The sequence below is a fragment of the Octopus sinensis genome, linkage group LG4, assembly GCF_006345805.1.
Source record: "Octopus sinensis linkage group LG4, ASM634580v1, whole genome shotgun sequence".
Classification (NCBI taxonomy): domain Eukaryota; kingdom Metazoa; phylum Mollusca; class Cephalopoda; order Octopoda; family Octopodidae; genus Octopus; species Octopus sinensis.
The window spans coordinates 109668554-109690593 of record NC_043000.1 but is presented as its reverse complement, the minus strand read 5'-3'; the positions used below and the strand labels follow the sequence as shown (position 1 = coordinate 109690593).

Sequence of the window (22040 nt, the reverse complement as noted above, 5' to 3'; positions counted from 1 at the left end):
TTTTAATATTCAAATTTTATCCTTAGCTGAAATATTTTAAGTAAAAATGTTCTTGTTCTGTACTTTACCAGAAGTAATAATTTGTCTGAACTTTTCCAAGTGTAATAACTTGTTCTCTACTTTTCCAGGTTTATAATCTTAAGAATATTATCTCTCTTGCTTGCATTTTTCCATGTAATCCATGTATTTTTCCAGGCTATGCTAATTAATAATGTGCCAAATGTGTCAATTAGCAGTGTCATTGATAATTTTTTCCTTACCTCAGTGATGCTGGTGACATATATTAAAATCCCATTATAGAACTACATTTATAAAAAAAGTATAGAACTATATTATCACCCTCAAATTTGAGAAACAAACATTCATAATTCTTTTTCTTTTAAAACTTCATTGCACGAAATTGATATCATGAAATTCCTTAAATTGAGCTCTATCTTTTAAGCTTAATTAAAATGTGGTTTGTTTTTAAAATAAAAAAGTTAATTATACTTAAATCCAATGTTTTGCCTTATATTTTTTTCATGATATTCTACCTCACAACTCTTTTGATACACATTTTTGTTGCATGTGACCAAAACTATGAAATTCTTAATGCTTTCTTCTATGTTGTGGTGCACCTGAGCATTGTATACAATAATTTCATTTCATTATTATTATCATTGAAGCTAAGATAAATATATTTTGCTTTTAAAATGAAAAAAAGTTATTTAGATCTAAACTTGATTGGTGGCGTTACTTACTCTCCTATAACATTGGTACAAATTTTGATGTAAACTTTTTTCTACAGGATCAAATCTCAATTTTTTTTAATGTCAAAATGTAGCTAGGCACCAGCCCTGTTCAAAAATGTTAACTGTTTTCAATTTAGTTAAGAACTGAATCAGCGACAAGCTCTGAAAGATGCTGTGTGTGAGTAAATTGCAGCCTTATTTGAATGATATACATATATATACATATACATTATATATATATATATATATATATATACATGCACACACACACACACATTATACATACACCAGTAGCTTTTTCAATATGGGCAAACATTAAAATAATGATGGTGATATGTATTATACACATATATTAGTATGTGTGCCATTGTTGCATACAGAGAAAGGGGGTTGTAGTAGTAGTAGTAGTATCATCATCATCATCATCAGGCATTAAAAACAAACATTGAAATTTTATTTGTTTATTGTTTTTGTTTTGCTTTTTTTTTTTTGGTACATTTGTGTATGTTTATAGAAAGACAACTTGAACCTACAAGGAAGAGAATGGAATTTTTGACTAATGTTAAGCTCTGAGCAAGCTGTGATGGGATGGGCTTTTTTTTTTACAATACAGGGGAATAAATAGCAATGTCAACAGTACAGTGACATCAACTCCTTTAGAATTCAAGTTTTTCTTGTTGGCAGCAGGTAGATCTGAGAGAGAGAGAGAGAGGAGAGAGGAAAATAACTCAGTCAGGTAGCAGCAACTCTCAAACTCATTCATAGACTTGTTATAAACATCATAGATTATTACAAGTCAAAAACAACAGCAGGCTTTAATAAAAACACTTGCCACAACAACTGTAACTACAATCATCATCATCATCGTCAACAGCATAATTATCCTTTTCTACTCTAGGCACAAGGCCTGAAATTTTTTTTTTTTTTTTTTGAGGAGGGAGCCAGTCAATTAGTCGACCAGTATGCAACTGGTACTTGGTCTCTTTTGTTGAACAACTAAGTTATGGAGATGTAAACACACCAAAACTGGTTGTCAAGCAGTGGAGGGGAGGACAAACAGATGTAGACAGAAGGACAGACAGATAGATAAATTAGATATCGAGATATTCTATTGACAATCCAATAATCTATTTGTATTGCAATATTACATTAAACACTTTGAATATAGTCACTTCAGGGTCTTTGGTTCACACCCTGAAATTACTATATATATATATATGTATATATATAAATACAAAATGGGACAAGAACGCAAAACATCCAGAAGACGAAAAAACAAAGGCAGGTCATTCGAAGCCTTTAATCTTCAGTCAAGAACCGGATCATCCTTGCAATTTCGGCTGATTAATCTTGAGATTGCTCAAATCTGGCCAGCCCCAAGGATATATATATATATATATAATGGAACTGTGATTATGTGTATCAGAAAAATATGTCAAAACAATTTGTTGACCTTTTATGGTTTTTATAATTATTTATGTTATATAATATTTAGTTATGTTACATATCATATTCATAGTATTTAATGTAATATTGTAATATAAATAAATTATTGGATTGTCAATAGGATATCTCTATATTTAATTATACAAATATTTATATGGTATCCAACTGACGTACCAGTGAATTGGATGTTTAACAACACACCCCCTTTGAAGGATTTCTTTTCCATGGTTGTTACTATATAAGATATATATATATATATATAACAATGGGCTGGGCAATGTTCAGAGAGCTGCTACTTTTGGTAACAAAGGGCCTCTTTCTCGGAGTGAAAGGCAGATTGTATAATGCTTGTATATGGACAGCTCTGCTACATGGCAGTGCAACATGGGCTGTAACACCTGAAGACATGCAAAGACTTGAAAGAAATGAAGCCAGTATGCTCCGATGGATGGGTAATGTCAGTGTGCATATATGACAGGGTGTAAGTGATTTGAGAGAAGAACTGGGTATATGAGACATCAAATGAAGTGTGCAAGAGAGAAGACTACACTAGTATGGTCACGTGAGGTATATGGATCAAGGCAGCTGCATCAAGAAGTGCCAATTTCTAATTGTGGAGGGAACATGTGAAAAGGGCAGACCCCGGAAGATGTGGGATGAAGTGATGAGAAAGAATTTTCAGGACTTCACAGAGATGACAATGGGATGAGACTTCTGAGAGTTTGCTGTACTTGAGAATACGATCAAACTAAATAAAATCGTGTTTTTCCATGTAGATGGACATATCCTCTTCATCTTTCTCTCAGCTGAGAGATCCTAGTCTTGCAGGTTCTTGGGTGCTGGTGCCATGTAAAAGCACACAGTACACTCTGCAAAGTGATTGGTGTCAGGAAGGGCATCCAGCCATAGGAACCATGCCAAAACAGACAATTGGACCCTGGGTGGCCCTCCAGCTGGCCACTTCCTGTCAAACCATGTATAAACACAATGGGCTTCATTCAGTTTCCGTCTATGAAATCCCCTCAGAAGGCTTTGGTTGGACTGAGGCTATAGTAGAAGACTTGACTGAGGTGACATGCACAGGGACTGAACCCAGAGCCATGTGGTTGGGAGGCAAGCTTCTAGACACAGCCATGCCTGCACCGATGCATAATAATGTGTGCGTGTGTGTGTGTGTGTGTGTACACAATTTGTACCTATAATATATTTGCCATCCTTTTAATGTCGACTTTCCCATGTTAGCCCAGAGGCCGATGCTGCCATCACCTCTCACTGGTTTCCAAGTAGCGTACTACTACTTCTCCTGGTCTTTCAAACAACCAGCAGCTCATGAGATGGGGGACATTCGTTTTGTGACAGATGAAAAACAAAGACATTACCTATTTCGCAATGACATTGTCTACACAGAACGAACAAATAGGGACACGAGTGTTTTCATGACAGACATAAACAAGGTCACCCTCCTCCATGACACGATAACATCATTTCTTCAACATACAATGTCAATGAGAAGATACAAACATACACTTACATACATAAACACACACACATACAGGGAGAGTTTACGGAAAAAACAAAAGACGAAGACAGGTGGTGTACAAAACAAACAGATGTATTAGTATAACGCTCAGGAATAGAAAAAGTCTTTTACGTTTCGAGCCTATGCTCTTCTACAGAAAGGGACACAGAAAAAAACAAGGAGAGAAAAAAAAAGAAGAGAAAAAAATTGTGTGTAGTGGCTAACGATCTATCATGGCAACTGATATACACTTACGTAAATGTACACACACACACACACACACATACACTGACACAAATATTTTAAAACAAAAATCGTTTAACAGTTTCCATCTACAGATTCTACACTCAAGGAATTGATCAATCCAAGGCTACAGTGGAGGACAGCAGCACAGTGTCACACAGGTGGAATGAACCTGAAATGAGGAATCAGGAGATGAACGTTTTAACCACATGGCCATATCTGCACCTCTGTATTTAGGCAGAGGCATGGCTGTGTAGCTAAGAAGCTTGCTTCCCAACCACATGGTCTCAGGTTCAGTCCCACCAGTTGAGACTTTGGGAATGTTGTTTTCTTCTGTAGTCCTGTGCCAACTAAAGCTTTGATTATGGATTTGATAAACAGAAACCAAAAGAGGCCTGATGAATACACACACACCTACACCCATATATATATATATATATATATATATAAGTCAAGTGAAATTGTAGTTATGACTGATGCTGGTGTCACATAACTGGCACCCGTGCTGGTGGCACATAAAAAGCACTATTTGAGCATTGGGCCTCATGGAGGCAAAGTGGCCAATGCCAGTAGCACATGCAAAGCTGCTTTTGAGTGCTGAGCCTCACAGTGCCATACAGTGGGACTAAAAGCGAAACCATGGGGTCGAGATGCAAGCATCTTGGCCGATAGCCATACCTTCACCTGTATATCAAAATGAAATATTTGAGTGAGTTGTGGTCTCCTGACAACACCTAAGACAAACAATAGCTTTGAAGTACTATTGACTTGGACTGCGATGGCCAGTGTATGCCGGCATGGAAACCAGACATAAAATAATAACGAGGATGCTGAAAGAGAAAAACAACCAGAAATAAAACTGAAAACTGGGTCACAGGCTCAGATCACCGAGAACTTACACCAACCACTTTATATATTATCAAATGTTGGAGTGGAGACAGGAATGGCTTTTAGAAGCAATGAAACCAAATGCATTTCTGCTGTTTCATGGACAATGCAAACACTAACAGAGAAACAGTAACCAAGTCTTGTAAAATGGAAACTGAAATTTTAATATAAAACAATAAAAAAAATATAATTGAATAAACAAAAAAAAAACATCAGACTTGATCAGGAGTGTAGGTATTAGTTTTCTAATGACTGGTTACCATGGAAATATAGATAAAATAGACTTTTATTTATTTATTATGGAAAGATAAATTTACACTTATTTTCAGACAAAGATGGTTTATATGAAGTTATCAAAATCATAAGAAATTCAACTCTAAAACAACAAGAATTGTGAATTGAATAATTCACAATCTTGGTGAATATTTTCAGTCAAAACTTATAATGCACAGGCAACTACGAAAACTGAGTTGGCATGGTGTGTGTATATATATATATATATATATATATATATATATATATAATTTTTACACGCTAGGTCACTGGAAGCGAAATTTCTATTAATTTCCATTTCCCTTTGATATGAATATATATATATATATATATATATATATATATATATTCATATCAAAGGGAAATGGAAATTAAAAGAAATTTTCGCTTCCAGTGACCTAGCGTGTAAAAATTTAGTCCAAAGATTATGTATTAGTCATAAAATACAGTGTACATTTAAACACATAAGGAATCCACTCATGGGATTCAACATGCTAGAAAGAACAGCTAGGTTCTATAACCACAAAATTAGGGATAAAATTCGACAGGAACGAAATGAAAGAATAAAAACATTTGACCATCTAATTTAAATGTACACTGCATTATATATATATATATATATATATCATCATCATCATCGTTTAACATCTGTTTTACATGCTGGCATGGATTGGACGGTTTGACTGAGATCTGGAGAGCCAGGTGGCTGCATCAGGCTCCAATCTAATCTGGCAAGTTTTCTACAGCTGGATGGCCCTTCCTAACGCCAACCACTCCAAGAATGTAGTGGGTGCTTTTATGTGCCACTGGCACAGGAGCCAGTCATAGATTTTCATTTCTTAACATTTTTTTTTATAGTTTCTTTTCATTTCTGTAATAGTTCAACTAATGATTTTACCTCAAAGCATTCAGCCATCATGTAAGAATATGCGAAGGTTGAATAATTTGTAACGAGTATTGCTTGCCATGCCTGGACTTGTGATGCTGCTGTTATACCCATGCTGACATCTGGACAAGGGTCGACTGACCAAAGTCACACACAGTCACTCTCCAGTCTCTAATCCCCACAAACATACTCTCTCTCCTCCTATTACTTTTTCTACCACTACTATAACGGCCTCTGCTCCTCAGAACTGGCTGAGCCTGATGCCTCTTCCACACCAGTATTCCCCATCCACTCATAACACATGGATGATGTCCAACCAAATCTGCTCCAGGCCCTACAAGAATCACTGTAACTAGTCCTTCTCTCCCTGAATGCTGTCCCTCTGGAATACCCTACCTGCAGGAGAGAAACATTAATGGCATCAATCTCAATGGTCTAAGAGGACCATCAAAGGCCGTGGCAACTGACCATTCCTCAAGATCCTGCAACATGTAAATAAACAAAAACAAACTGTTCCCACCACCACCAAACAACTGTTGTTTACAGGTCAGTATCAAGGTAGCTTAGTGGTTATGGCACTGCAGTTGCAATTACAGGATTTTGGTTTTGATTCTCAGGTTGAGCAGCACATCGTGTCCTTGAATAAGGCACTTGATCCTCCACCGATTCACTCAGCTGTGAGTGAACATGCAATGGACAAGAGCCTCATCAGGGCAATCTCAGTTACATGTACAACTGACACACACCATGGAAACTATGTGAACTGGTCAGATAAGTCCAAGGAGTTAAAAGACAATAATGTCCAGAGGATTCTCTTTTCACTTAGTACAGGTCAATAGAACAGGCTGAGAGGCAAGCAAAGTTAGTGCCAGACAGAAAGAAGTAAAGCAAGCTTAACAATATCTATTTCTTTACTACCCACAAGGGGCTAAACACAGAGGAGACAAACAAGGACAGACAAAAGGATTAAGTGGATTATATCGACCCCAGTAACTGGTCCTTAATTTATCGACCCCGAAAGGATGAAAAGCAAAGTCAACCTTGGCGGAATTTGAACTCAGAACGTAACGGCAGATGAAATACCGCTAAGCATTTCGCCCGGCATGATAATGATTCTGCCAGCTCGCCGCCTTGTCAACTTAACAATATCATTGTTGGGAAAGAAAGCAAGCTTTCCTTTTTAAAGAAAAAGAAGTTTTATATACAAGTTAACAATACACATACTTCAACAAAGTGTGAAGTGACAGTCTCAAAATAGCTCCACCATGTTGATGGTGCTTATTAAATGACAGCGGCAAGAAGTTAAGTGATTGGTGGCTGTGAGAATCTCTTGAAGGTTTAAAAGAAGAAAAATGGCAACTTCATGTGAAGATGATGTGCATGAAGTGTAAAGTGGAACGGTAAGTGAAGAAGCAACAAGTGTAATAAGTAGAATTGGTGACAGAAAACAATACTGGAAGTGGCTACGTGTGTGTGTATGTATGCATGCATGTGTGTGGTGTATATATATACAGATGCACACATACATATATATATACATTTACACTCATATACACACATGCATATATATATATACACACATCATTTACACTCATATATACACACACACACATTTACACTTGTATATATACTCACACACACATATACATACAATTATATATATACATACACATACAAATATATACCTACATATACACATACACCTACATGCACATATATATCATTAACATCATCATGTAACATCCTTGCTTCCAAGCTGGCATTGAATATATATATATATATATATATATATATACACATAGATATATATATATATATATATATACACACACACACATACATACATACATACAAATAATATATACACACACCTACATAGATGATACCATCTATAATATGCTTGGTTAGTGAAAGTTTTAAAGGAAACCATCAAAGTGGAGCTGAGAACCACCAAATGCCAAACAATATCTAATTTTGACCTTTTATGTTTCAAGTTAAATTCTCCAGCAATTAACTTTATTTCTCATCCCTTCTCTGCTTAATACATCCAAAGTGGCTGACTTCATCGAGAGTTCAGTGAGTCGGTGGTGGAATCATCTGGCCATCAGATATAACACTTTACAATATTCTTTCAGCTTACCCACACTCTGAGTTCAAACTATGCTCAGGCCAACATTACCTTTGATCCATTCAAGGTCAACCAATGAAATACCAGTGTATACTGTGATTGATTCTTCTTCTCTCTCTCTCTCTCTCTCTCTCATATAGGTATGACATTGGTGTCAAATTATGGCACAAAGCCAGCAATTTCAGGAGGTGCTCAACTGGTACTTATTTTATTGACCCTGAAGAGATGAAGGGCAAAGTTGACCTCACAATGTAAAGATGGATAAAATGCCACTAAATATTTTGCCAGGTACGCAAACGATTCGGCCAGCTTGCTGCCTAATACAGGTATGACATTAAACTGTGTCCAGTAGTGAGGCCCTGGCAGAAGAGTCAGGGTTTTGAAGAGTGAGGGGACACCTCTCGACCACTATTGTGCATCTGACCCAGACTAGGAGCACCTGTGATGGCCCCAGCTATGGGTTAACAAGTACATGAACCACTGTGGGTGAAGGACCCCTAGCTCTCATGTGCAGCCATTTCTGGTCATCCCAATATCTGTTGTGCCACTGACATTTATAACCGACTAGCAGTATCGCCCGGCGTTGCTCAGGTTTGTAAGGGAAATAACTATAAAGCATTTTTAGAGAGTTATAGCCAAAAAATAGCAAAAAAATGGAAAAAAATGGTAAATTTTTTTTTGAGATTTAAAAAAGGTGGAGTTGCGTCCCCTAGACAGTTTGTGGTTTGTGTTTCTCATTGTCGACCCCATGTCGAATTTATCGATTTTTTTCAGAACTGGGGGAACTTTTCAAAATTTTCGCTGCGTTAGTTTTGAATTATGACATTGGGCTATGTGTGTGTCAAGTTTCATCAGAATCGGTTGAAAGCCGTGGTCAGGGTGAGGGTACAAGCAAACAGACACACAGAAACACGCACAGACAAACTGCCGTTTATATATAGAGAGAGATTGTATTAAAAAGTGGGTCCAGTGCTGTGCGACACTTTATCAACTGAAATTCACAAATAGGAACTCCTTTTTGGACCCTCAAAATACTTGCACAGACTGACCGAGTTTTAAGAAGTGACTTTACTCAGTCAGGAATTGATTTCCAGCATATCTTTGATTCTTTTACTTGTTTCAGTCGTTGGATGGCGGCCATGCTGGGGCACCACCTTGAAGAAGTTTTAGTCGAATGAATTGACTCCAGTACTTCTTTCTCTTTAAGCTTGGTACTCATTCTATCAGTCTCTTTTGCTGAACTGCTAAGTTATGGAGATGTAAACACACCAGCACTGGTTGCCAAGGGGTAATGGGACAAACCCAGACACAAACACACACACATATACATGATGGGCTTCTTTCAGTTTCTATCTACCAAATCCATTCACAAGGCTTTGGTCAACCTGGAGCAATAGTAGAAGACACTTGCCCCAAAGTGCCACACAGAGGGACTGAACCTAGAACCAGGTGGGTGGGAAGCAAGCTTCTTACTACACAGCCACACTTGTGCCTTGTGTTTTAAAGCTGCAGCCTGGCCACGGTGTCTTGCTGATTCAGCCTGAAAAATTGCATCAAGTGTACCAGTACCTGTGAAATATCCAATCATGTTAATTTCATTCATAGGAATTGTTGATCATCAAAACTAATTGAGAACCCAACACCGTAATTAAAAAAAATAAAATAAAAAGAAAACTTTAAAAAAAAAAACTGTGGTTAAGAAGCTTGCTTTGCAACTGTGTGTTTTTGGGTTCAGTCCCACTACACAGCACCTTGGGCAAGTGTCTTCTGCTATGGTCTTGAGCCAACCAATGTCTTGTGAGTGAATTTAGTAGACAGAAACTGAAAGAAGCCTCTTGCGTGTGGGTGTGTGTGTGTGTGTACCTTAGACTTGACATCACAAGATGTTGTAAATGAGTGTCACTGTTATACAAGCAAGGTGGTTCCTTTCCAGTCTTCCACGAAAAGCATGTCTGGCCATGGGGAAATATTACCTTACTTGGAAACAGGTGAGGGTTGGCAACAGGAAAGGCATCCAGTCATAGAAAACCCTCTTCAACAAAATTCCGACTCATGCAAGAATGGAAAAGTGGTTGATAAATGATGATGATGAACAACTTACTACCTTGATATTTGTTTGTTTTTCATTGTCTCTAAATTGCACCATTCTTCACTTAATCTTTATCCTGGATTTGCCCAAGATTAATTTTTTGTTAGATAAAGAAATATCTACAATTTTCGTTAGTCTTTCATTGAAATAAAATATGGCTACAAAAATTTTAACAGCTTCTGACAACAGCAGATGACTTACAACCAAAGAGACAGATATATGTCTTAATATATTTTCCAATTCACACTTCAGTGAACAGTTCTCACTCTCTAACAGAAAAAAGAGGGAAATAAAATCAACATTCCTGAACTAGTTCCCTTTCGCAAATTTTCCAGACGTCTTCACACATACAAGTAAATGGATCAATGAAAAAAATGTAGGTTTAAAGTTGGTGGTCAGTGATGCAAATCAGAATAAAATATGAACCGATTTGACATTGAAACATTGAAATCTGTTGACTCAGCAAAATTCAGTGAATGAATTTTTATCATTAGTCTTTCTTTGTAATAGAAACAAATATTTGCTTAGTTGTGGGTCTTTTTACTTTTTTTTTTTTTAGTTCTATTTCCTTTCTGCACTTTTATAAGAACAGACTGGACTGAGAACAGGAAATATTGCACTGGGAAATAAAATAGAATAAAATTGTTACTCTGTTCAGTCATTGGACTGTGGCCATGCTGGAGTTCTGCCTTGGAGGGTTTAAGTCAAACAAATCAACCCCAGGACTTGAGAGGTTTTTTCAGGCTTTTTGGCCTTTTAGGTCTGGTAATTATTATTATTTTTTTTTGCTGAATTGCTAAGTTATGGGGATGTACACAAATCGGTTATGGTTGTAAAGTGGGGGGGGTGTAACAAATACAGACACAAACACCCCCCCACACACATAACAGGCTTCCACACAGTTTCTGTTTATCAGATTCACTAACAAGGAATTGGTTGACTTGGGACTATAGTGGAAGACATTTGTTCAAGGTGTTGCCCAGCAGAGTTGAAACCAGAACCACGAGGTTGTAAAGCAATCTTCTTAACGACACAGTCTCATTCTTGTGCCAACCAATCAAGAAATTTTGAAGAATCTCATAAAATAACCTTTTCTGCTTTTGTTTCAATTCATTTTGTAAATAATGAAGAATTTAGTAAAATAACTTGGTCATTAATTAATCTGGAACATAAATTAATTTGAAATTTTTGGAAGATTAAATTGTACTCTTTTACTCATTTCAGTCATGCGGCTGCGGTCATGCTGGAGCACCACCATTGTAGATCACCATAAAATAGGAAGTTGGTATTCTAGAACCAGGGGCAGTTTCAGGCAGTTTGAATAAAAAGGGTTCATCTGGTGTTTAAAGCATAACCAATTGAAAAGTTCTTAAATATAAAATACATCATTATCATCACCATCATTTAACAGCCATGTTCCATACTGGCAAAGGTTGGACAGTTTGGAAGAATATGATGGTTCTAAGGACAGTAGAGTGTTCAGTTTCTGCTCTTGAATGGTTTCTACAGCTGGATGTCCTTCTTAATACCAACCACTTTACCCAAAAAACTGGGTGTTTTTTTCATGTGGCACCAACACTAGTGAGGTTAACATGCAGCTAGCAAAAACTACAAACATCAAGGAAGGCAAGGCAACCTTATGTTTAGCGATGATGGGTTAATGTAGGATAGAAAGTGGTTGGGGTGGCAGAGTAGATTTTTGAAGAGAAGCTGCATGGCTACCCACATTTAGAAGAGAAAGAATGAGAATGGTCACTAAGAAGTTCAAAGAGATAAATAGCAGAGAAGATCATAATTTAATATGAACACTTTAAAATGGTAAGCTTTTGTGTGTTATGGAACCAGGGTTGGTCTCAGGTGAGAAGGCATAAAAAGAGTTGAAAAAAATAAAAAGTAAAAAAAGCTTTCACTGACTTAAAAAAAAAAAATACATCAAATACATCTCCAGAAACAATGATTTTTATCAATGTTGTTTCAATCAAAATTATAACGAGGCAACTTAGCATCCATTACATATGCGTATCTCTCTCTCTTTCACTTGTTCCATTTAATATTCTGTTTAGGTATGTGAAACTAAATTCTAAGAGGGTTACCAACCAGAAGCACAATTACGGGCAGGAAATAAAAATCTGTGTGGAAACAATTACACATTTTCACATACATTTGTTTCTCATGTTACCCTGAGTTAAAACTATAGAAAAGGTATTGTGTAGGTTGCTAATGAACGCAATAAAACTGAATGAACAAAAGCTCGTTAAAACAATTAGTAATTGACACGTTCATAAAAGTCAAGACAAGATTATATTTAGAGTCAAGACTATATTTAGGGTCTAGACTATATTTAGGGTCTAGACTATATTTAGAGTCAAGACTATATTTAGGGTCCAGACTATATTTAGGGTCAAGACTATATTTAGGGTCAAGACTATTTAGGGTCTAGACTATATTTAGAGTCAAGACTATATTTAGAGTCAAGACAAAATTATAGTTTGAGAATCATCACTGAGAAAGTTTAGAATTGACGCTCCAGAGGAGAGATTCTTCAGGTTTATTTAGCTTCTGCCTTTTTTGGAATGGGTCTTCAGCCACTGGGGATGTGGCACATTTGGTACTGGGCCACATAGATATGATGATGATGATGATGTATTTATGCATGTATGCATAAATAATGACAAATATCTGCTGAGAAAGAAGTGTTTTTGTTATGACAACAGGCAATTACAGGTGCCATTCCCAGATGCTTTGGTGCCAGTTCTGAAAGCAAAGTAAATGAAGGAAACTCACAGATTACACTGTGCTATACCACTGCCTTGCCCACCTGACCATTTCACCACAACCATATATGGGAGTCTGTCAGCAAAAAGCTAGTGGCTATAATTATATATATGAAGACAATTGGCCTGCAAGAATTTTGTGCCAGTTCCACATAAAAGCCCCCAGCACACACTGTAGAGTGGTAAGCATTAGGAAGAGCATCCAGTTGTAGAAACCATGCTAAATCAGACTGGAGTTGGGTGCAGCTGTCAAGCTTGCCAGCTCTGGTCAAACCGTATAAACCATGCCAGCATGGACATTAAATGATGATAATGATGTATTGGCAAAAAACTGGTAGGTATATTATTTACATTTGATGGATATTTGTCCTCATCTTTGTTGTTAACACAACATTTCAGCTGATATACCCTCCAGCCTTCATCAGGTGTCTTGGGGAAATTTCAAACCTGGGTTCTCATTCCTAAGGTATTTCCCCAAGACACCTGATGAAGGCTGGAGGGTATATCAGCTGAAGCGTTGTGTTAACAACAAGCAAGATGAGGACAAATATCCGTCGAATGTAAATAATTCCTCATCTCTTAAATATAGAACTGAACTGGTAGGTATACCTATATATAAGTGGATGGGCAGAAAGCTGGTAGGTATATCTATATACGAGTGTGTTGGCAGCTAAGTGAATGTGTGTTTCTATAAACCACATCAGTTTATCCTAATTTTTACCTTCATTTATTCCCAACTGCTGCTATTTCACTGTCTCTAGGTAAATAAAGGAATTCTATCATTAAAATGGCCAATGGAAGAAGAACTTCTTGTAAAGTTACCTGTTGCACAAGGAAAATTATTCAAGAAACCTCCTCTTTTGAGAAAGAGAGCAGGAGACCAGTTTATGAATTGACTGTATACAAGCACTTGTGATACAATAGGACCCTCACACACACACACACTGTGGTATGAATATGTTGCAGAAGGCCATTGTGATTTCTTGTACTAAAGAGATATATACACATATACATATGTAGTAGACATATGTGTTAGTGAGTCATTCTATAGTTCACAGAAAAATTGTGGACGTGTGTATGAATAATATCCCAGTTCTCATAAAACACACACAAGTATATTAACTCACCCCCTTGCCTCACACACAAAGGTAGACACAGTGAATGATTTTATTGCCTCACAAAGAAAAGGTGTGTGTAAAAGAAAAAACTTGTATATTTTCATGCAACAAAAGAAATCACACACACAAGTAAAAGTAAATGAAGACACTAAAAGAAAGAAAAAAACCACCTGAGAGGAGTGTTTGTGTCGCTGCACACACACTCACAAACAAGATTGCATTTCCAGGCAAAGATAAACCATAGACTTTATTAATAACCCCAAGCACAACCTCCCATTCATTAAGTCAGCGAAGGAATGCTTGACATATAAAGAAACATCAAACTGAACAGTTTCTGTTTTTTTTCTTTCTAAATCATGGTCACTTGAGACTGACTTTATTATGTTTCATTTCCTAACAATGAAACCCAACAGACATTTATGCATGTGTGGTGAGTGTGTTTCTATCATCCTCTTTATTTAAAGTCAGTTGGATGGCTTGACAGGAGTTAGCAAGCCAGAGGATTGCACCCAGCTCCATTGCCCGTTTTGGTGGCAGGCCCTTCCTAACGCCAACCACTTAACAGAGTAGACTGTGTGCTTTTCATGTGAATGATTTGTAGGTACGTGGTGTGTGTGTGTATCATCATCATCTTCATTTGACATTTGGCTTCCATGCTGGCATGGGTTGGTTAGACAGACTAACAGAAGTTGGAGCTGGCAAGGCTGGAGAGTCATACCAGGCTCCTTTGTTTGCCTTGGCAAAATTTCTAAGGCTGGATTCCCTTCCTAATACCAACCACTTTACAGAGTGTACTGGGTGCTTTTTATGTGGCACCAACACCAGTGGGGTTACCAAGTAACTTGCAAGATGAAAACCTCTCAGCTAGGAGAGGGAGTGGTACCAAGAGTTATTTTTTCAAAGCTATAATGGAAGTGACAAAGGAGCATATTCGGCATATTTTGCTTTATGAGTTCAACAAAGGCAACAACGCAACAGAAAGTGCAAGGAATATTAATGCAGTACATGGGGATCAGACAATAAGCGCAAGCCAGTGTCAACGGAGAGGGAGTGGTGCCAGGTCAAAGGTCAGGGTGTAATAGAGATAGGTGTCTTACTATAGGAGATACTTGGCTACCCCATGTGTGTGTGTGTATACACACACACGCACACACATACAATGTATGTATATTCTTATTCACCATTTTTACGTCTGTTTTTCCATGCCTGCATGGGTTTGGTGATGACTCATAGATCTTTATGCTCCTTTTGGAACCAAATCCCACCCAAGGATAGATATACATTAAGGCAAAGCACAAAACTGCTTGCATCACTGCCCCTCACTTACAGTAGGTTCCACAACTTAGTGGTTAGCATATATGAAAGAGCATCATCATCATCATCGTTTAACGTCCGCTTTCCATGCTAGCATGGGTTGGACGGTAAAAAAGGATTGTTCCAAAATATACCCTCCTCTTTATACTAGCATAGTAGTAATAGTAGCATGGGGGTGGGGGCTGTAACAGCATGTTGCTGCAGCCACCATTTGTTGGCAATTCCCTATTCCAGGTGGATGACTCTTTTGCACCATCATTTACATTTGACAGATATTTGTCCTCATCTTGTTTGTTGTTAACACAACATTTCATAAACAATTCATAAACAAAGGGAGATGCACAAAGTGAAATCAGTTATTAACATTATTTAATGTGAACAACCAAACAATTCCAAAATGAAAGAGAAAATATTGAAAAAAAAAAAAAAAATGAAACGAAGCAGGAATGGCTGTGTGGTCAAGAAACTTAGTTTGAAACGATGTCGTTTTCAGTTCCATCCCAATGTACAGCACTTTTGGGCTATAATCTTGTACTCCAGCCCCAATTCAACCAATGCTTTGTGAGTGAATTTGGTAGATGGAAACTGTGTGGAAGCCTATCATACACATGTCTGTGTGTCTATGCTTTTGTTTGTCTCCCCACCACCACCACCACCACCAAATGCTTGACAACCAGTGTTGTTTTGTTTATGTCCCCGTAACTTAGTGACAGATAAAATAAGTACTGGGGTTGATTTGTTTGATTAAACCCTTCAAGACAGTGGTGCCACAGCCTGGCCACAGCCCAAAGACTATAACAAGTAAAAGAGAAAAGATAAACATTTAATTTATTGAAAAGGTGTGGGTCACTTAACGCAAGACCTTACCATATATTTCCTTACCGGAGCACCATTTAAAGACTGTCTCCAAATGTTTCTAAAATTAAGATAATCAAGGAGACCTTATCTTTTACCAATGTACAGCTATGATAGAATTTGAAGTCGGCATTAAAAGATAACAAAACACTCAAAGAGCCAGCCAGGGGTCCTCTACACCCACCATGGGACTTTCTGAATAGCACCCTAATGAAAAATTACTTTGAATCTTTTTTAGTAGTGCAACCTACACAATCATAACTAGGTCTTATGTGGTCTGCTTCTTGAAAACAGTTGCCCATGCCTGCTCTACAGTCAATAGAACTTGCTAGAAATAGCTGTCAAATTTATCTCAATGCTTTGGGGATCTTAAAAAAAAAGGAAAGATATATTGAGAAACACACTTAGATAAAACTCTTTGATATCTCTGAAAATATTTTCAGTTCATTGAAGTTTATTATTTCCCAAATCTAGGTAAACTGAAGGAAGGCAGTATTAAAGAGAACTTGTATCCCGAACAGATAATGAAACCCTTGTTATTCAAACTCAAGATGTGTTAGGTGGAGAGAATATTCATTTTGCAGAGGAAGAGAAAAAGAGAAAACGAGAATAGAAGCGGTGACGAGTAAGGTGGGTGGAATAGAAAAGGTAAATAGCTGGACAACCAGTTTTAGATAATCATTAGGTACATAGTGGTACATAAAAGCCAAAGTCTAGCAGGAAATTCTCAGAACGTGCTGAGCTTCACACACGTGACACCAAAAAGGTTTTTTGAAGTGTATTTTCCCTTTGTTTTAATCAAAATATTTTGTTTCAATTTCACTTACTTCTTAGGAAAGCATTGATCACTATTTACATGTATGTATACACAATGTGTACACACATACACACACACATATATATAAGGATAAGATCGTTAAGTTAAAATAAAATAACAATTTTATCAAGTGGCCAGCATGGAAAAAATAACCTTCAAAGGTAATAATTATTAAAATTATAAATTAGGGTATCTACGAGATACCGCCATGCTGAAAATAGCACCCATGATCTGACTTTAAAACCACCTTAATTGTCCATATTGCAAACACGGAGAGAAAACAAAGAGACAAGATGAAACTAGTAAAAAATTACTGGATTTATGCATGAGTAAATGTACACAGAGGTTTGCTCTTAGTTAGCAAAAATAAAAAATAACACATTTTATGTAGTTGAAGTTGCCTCGTTAGGATAAGAGCACTGAGTAAACCTGTTTCAGGTAAAAACTCAAACAACATCTCATCCTTCACAACGATCTTTTATCTGTTACTTGTTAGTCATTGGACTGTGGCCATGCTGGGGTACTGCCTTGAAGGGTTTAGTTGAACAATCTGATCTCAGTGATTATTTCTTAATACTGCTGCTTAATCTTGGTCTTTTGCTGAACTGCTAAGTTATGGGGATGTAAACAAACCCACACCAGTTGTCAAGAAAGACTGGGGGACAAACACACACATATATATATGTGATGGGCTTCTTTCAGTTTTTAGTTACCAAATCCACTCACAAAGCTTTGTTTGGCCCTGAGCTACAATGGAAGACACTTGCCCAAGGTGCCATGCAGTGGGACTGAACCTGGAACTGTGTGGTTGGGAAGAAAACTTCTTAGTAGTCATCTAAGTTGACAAAGGGACACAGGTTGAACTTGCACTCAAGCAGTTTCACTACTCTTACATGTTCTGACTTATTTCCAGCATAGCCAACAGCCTCCATAGAAATACCCAGCAAGCAATTGATTTTCCATTTAAGAATATACAAGATGGGAACTTTGATGGTGACTTAATGATCCTTGAAAAGTTATATCAATTAATTTTCTAGTGCATGCATATCTGAGTCCAGGGTGAGTGTATTTCTTTCGATTTATCCATATCAATACTAACCAGTCTTCAAATCAAATTGATTGATCCAAAACAGCTGGTTAGACATTTCAAGATATATTAATCAATGTTTTACCTATTATATAATAGATATATTCAGAATAGAGTTTGTGTTGTGGAAGTTTGTATTATTGTGTACTGAGCACTATAGTCACGGTTTGAAACTAATGGAAACAAATCATTGCTTTTGAATAAGGTATGAGATGATATTCCCACAAGACCTGCTCCATATTTTCTTTCTTGGGTTCTAGGGCAGTGCGGAAGTAGTTGTCTGACCCAAATATAAGAGATGCTTGCCAAAGATTTGAACTCAAGGCCTATAATAGCCAGGGGCTGAAGATTTGAACTTAAGGCCTATAATAGCCGGAGCTAAAGATATGAATTCAAGGCCTATAATAGCTGTGGAACAGGAAGAAATGTAATCAGAAATAGTTTGTGTCCCAAACAAAAGGACTCCAAGTTATAATGGATGTTGAACAGGGATTAAGTGATATTCATACCTTTTGAGGGGCGATTAGCATCATAAAGGAAAAGACATTTACATCCAGGTATCATCAAAACTGGTCAGCTTGCATGAATACGATCTCTGATTTTGAAAAAACAAAAACATCATCATCAACGTCAGTTAAAAACTGTCTACAGAAAAAGATGGTGAGTGGGCAGAAGCATTAGCGTGTTGGACAAAATGCTTAGCAGTATGTCTTCAATTCTGAGTTCAAATTCTCCCTAGGTCAACTTGCCTTTCACCCCTTTGGCTATCATTTATAGTAGCAGAAACAATTGCAACTGGTCATTAAAGATCAACTCAAACTCTTTATCTTATTAGTTTATATGTGTGTATGTGTGATATAAGTATATATTGGAGATTTAATCTTTTTGTTACCATATTAATAATGAACACACTGCAATTATTAAACTTGAAAATAAGAATTTGTGAAGATTGAGTTTAATAACTTCAACATTTAAAATGGTGTTTGGTGCAAAACTGAACAAGCAGTTTTTTCAGAAAATTATAATGGAAGATTTTAATTTAAGCATTAACACTTTAAAATGTGGTGTTTGTAATAGAACCAAAAGCAGTATCAAATGGTCGCAGTCTTACAAGAAGCAGCAGTGACAGGCTAGATAGCACCACCAATTTGGCTGCCAAGTTGGGGATTCAGTCTTCAGTATTTGCTGTGAATTGGTTGTACTGGTTTTTTTTTTCTTTCTTCTTATATTTCCACCTTATTTAGATGGATCAACAGTAAAGATAGCATTTTTTAGGTTTTCAGCTGCTTCTCCATATTGCGAGGCCACGGCTCCAGAACCACAAACATGCAATTAAAATATTACGGGAAAGAAATGCAAGATGGATCCTTCAAGGTGAATCAATTGGCAAGAGACCGAGGGGTAGAGCAAGAATAATAACGGTTGGATAATACACATAGCTCTGTTGGTCAAGCTTGGGAATCTGGTTGGAAAGTGTAATGATTATTTCTTTATTGCCCAAAGGAGGGGAGGGCTAAACATAGAGGGGACAAACAAGGACAGACAAAGGGATTAAGTCGATTACATCGACTCCAGGGTGTAACTGGTACTTATTTAATCGACCCCGAAAGGATGAAAGGCAAAGTCAACCTTGGCGGAATTTGAACTCAGAACATTACAGCAGATGAAATACGGCTATGCATTTTGCCCCATGTGCTAACGATTCTGCCAGCTCGCCGCCTTGGAAAGTGTAATGATGGCTCTCCTGTAAGACTCTATGGATGAAGTGCCTAAGAACTCTACCCTTGTGATCCCCACTCCCCAGGAACAGCAGGTTGCAAAAATGGATGGACAAACACCAATCAAGAAATAGTGAATTTTATCTGAATACAAATACTGCTGATTTTTTTTTGTTTTTTTGTGTGAGGTGATGGTGGTGGGTCAGTATATGACTGACGTAGAAAACTAAATTCCAAACTAGAAGCAAATGCGGAAATTTAACTCTGGTGGGAATTGAATTCAGAAACAGGAGGTGCCGAATAAATATAAAGAATGTTATTTTAAATCTGTTCTAAAGGAAACAGAACAATTATGCAACGTGGAAAAAATATTTTCAACCAAGAGCTACAAAAAAGTATATCGACATCTGATTGTGGTGTTTAGGTCACAAACATACAAGTACTGAGTGTATATAATTATGAAGAGATGTGTAATCATATACAGTGTGTATAATAATTAAAAATAAAGGGATGGTAAACACATTTTCCAAAGTAATTAAAAGTGGGTTCAATATTCCACAGACAAGCATCAGTGAAGTTGATGTGTGTGCGTGTGTGTGTGATGTAGGATAATTATAGGAATGAGGATGTAGCATAAAGTTTCAATTGTATGCATGGCTATGTGGTTAATAAGCTTGCTTCCCAACAATGTGGTTTCGGGTTCAGTCCCACTGTGTGTCACCTTGGATAAGTTTCTTCTACTTTAGCTTCAAATTTATCAAAGCTTTGTGAGTGGATTTGGAAAGCCCACTGTGTGCGTGTGTGTTTCTTCTTGTCTTCATGCTGTGGTTGTAAATGAGCATCACTGTCATACAAGCAATGTCATTCATTTTCAGTCTTCTACAAAAAACATGTCTGGTTAATGGAAAATATCGGATCATTCTCCATAAATAATGTTGGTTTTTTTTTATACTTCTTCTATTTTTCAAAATTAAGATAAACAAAGTTCTTTTTAATCTAAAATATACTCTCCTTTATTTTCTACAATACTCTTCCATCTGTCTGGTACACTTGCAAAGCCCTTCTTCCAAAATTCACTTGTCTGTGACGAAAGATATTCCTCCAGTAATGTTCTGACCTTGTCTACAGCATTTATATTTTTTCCATAGAAATGATTTTGAAGACTGCAGATCGGGCAATGTCCAGCGAATACGGTGGGTGGGGCATCATTTCCCATTGAAACTGCTCCAGCCTTTGGAATGTCATCCTTGCTGTATGTGGCCGAGCATTATCAAGATGGAAGAAAACTTTTCATCTTGAAATCAAAGATGGTCATTTTTCTTCTAGCGCTTAGCTGGTTGAATGACCAAATCCAAACTTCTCTGCTAGTTCCTCAACAGTTACAATGGGATTTTGTTCCACCAGGGTTTGCAGGATGTCCTTGTTGAGATCTACAGGTCTTCTAGGATGAGGCTCGTCTTTTAGGCTATAGTTTCCAGCTCAGAATTTCTGGAACCACCGTTGACACTGGCTTGCGCTTATTGTCTGATCCCCATGTACTGCATTAATATTCCTTGCACTTTCTGTTGCGTTGTTGCCTTTGTTGAACTCATAAAGCAAAATATGCCGAATATGCTCCTTTGTCACTTCCATTATAGCTTTGAAAAAATAACTCTTAAAATCGAACTGCACTCTTCAGAACTTACACTAAGAATAAAGACAAGGTAAAATTACTACCTGCTTTTTTTATATAGCAAGTTGATGCAGGTAGTTTATCCTGTGCCTCTCCGACTTTTAGCTCATGCAATTCAAAAAACCGCATTACTTATGGGCTGACCCAATATTACCTTACTTGGAAACAGGTAAAGATTGGCAACAGGAAGAGCATCCAGCCATAGAAGATCTACCTTAACATATACTGTTTGACCCATGCAAGAATGGAAAAGTGGACATTAAATGATGGTGATGTTTATTTTTTGTATACATTTTTAATCATCAGGTCTTATTAAAACAGATACAATCAGAGTGAACAATATTTTAAACAAATCAAATTCTTTTGATTTATATTGATCTTTTAATAATATGGATCATTTACATGAATGAAATTACTCTCATGGTAGCAGTGGTTGCAAACAGATAGGCCACAGGTGAATATTAACTTATGAATACAGCAAA

The 22040-nt window shown here is 37.0% G+C and overlaps 1 protein-coding gene across 5 annotated transcripts in view; it reads right to left on the bottom strand.

Annotated features, from left to right (window-relative positions):
• Positions 1 to 22040, bottom strand: part of LOC115211014 (rho GTPase-activating protein 18) — a 171113-nt gene that overhangs the window by 142770 nt on the left and 6303 nt on the right. Inside the window, exon 1 of one of the 5 annotated variants that reach the window (XM_036502319.1) lies at positions 18678 to 18763. The exons of the other annotated variants lie outside the window; for them this stretch is intronic. The gene's annotated coding sequence lies outside the window, so the exon portion shown is untranslated. Of the gene's footprint in view, positions 1 to 18677; positions 18764 to 22040 lie in introns of those variants that run through there. 5 annotated transcript variants of the gene reach the window in all.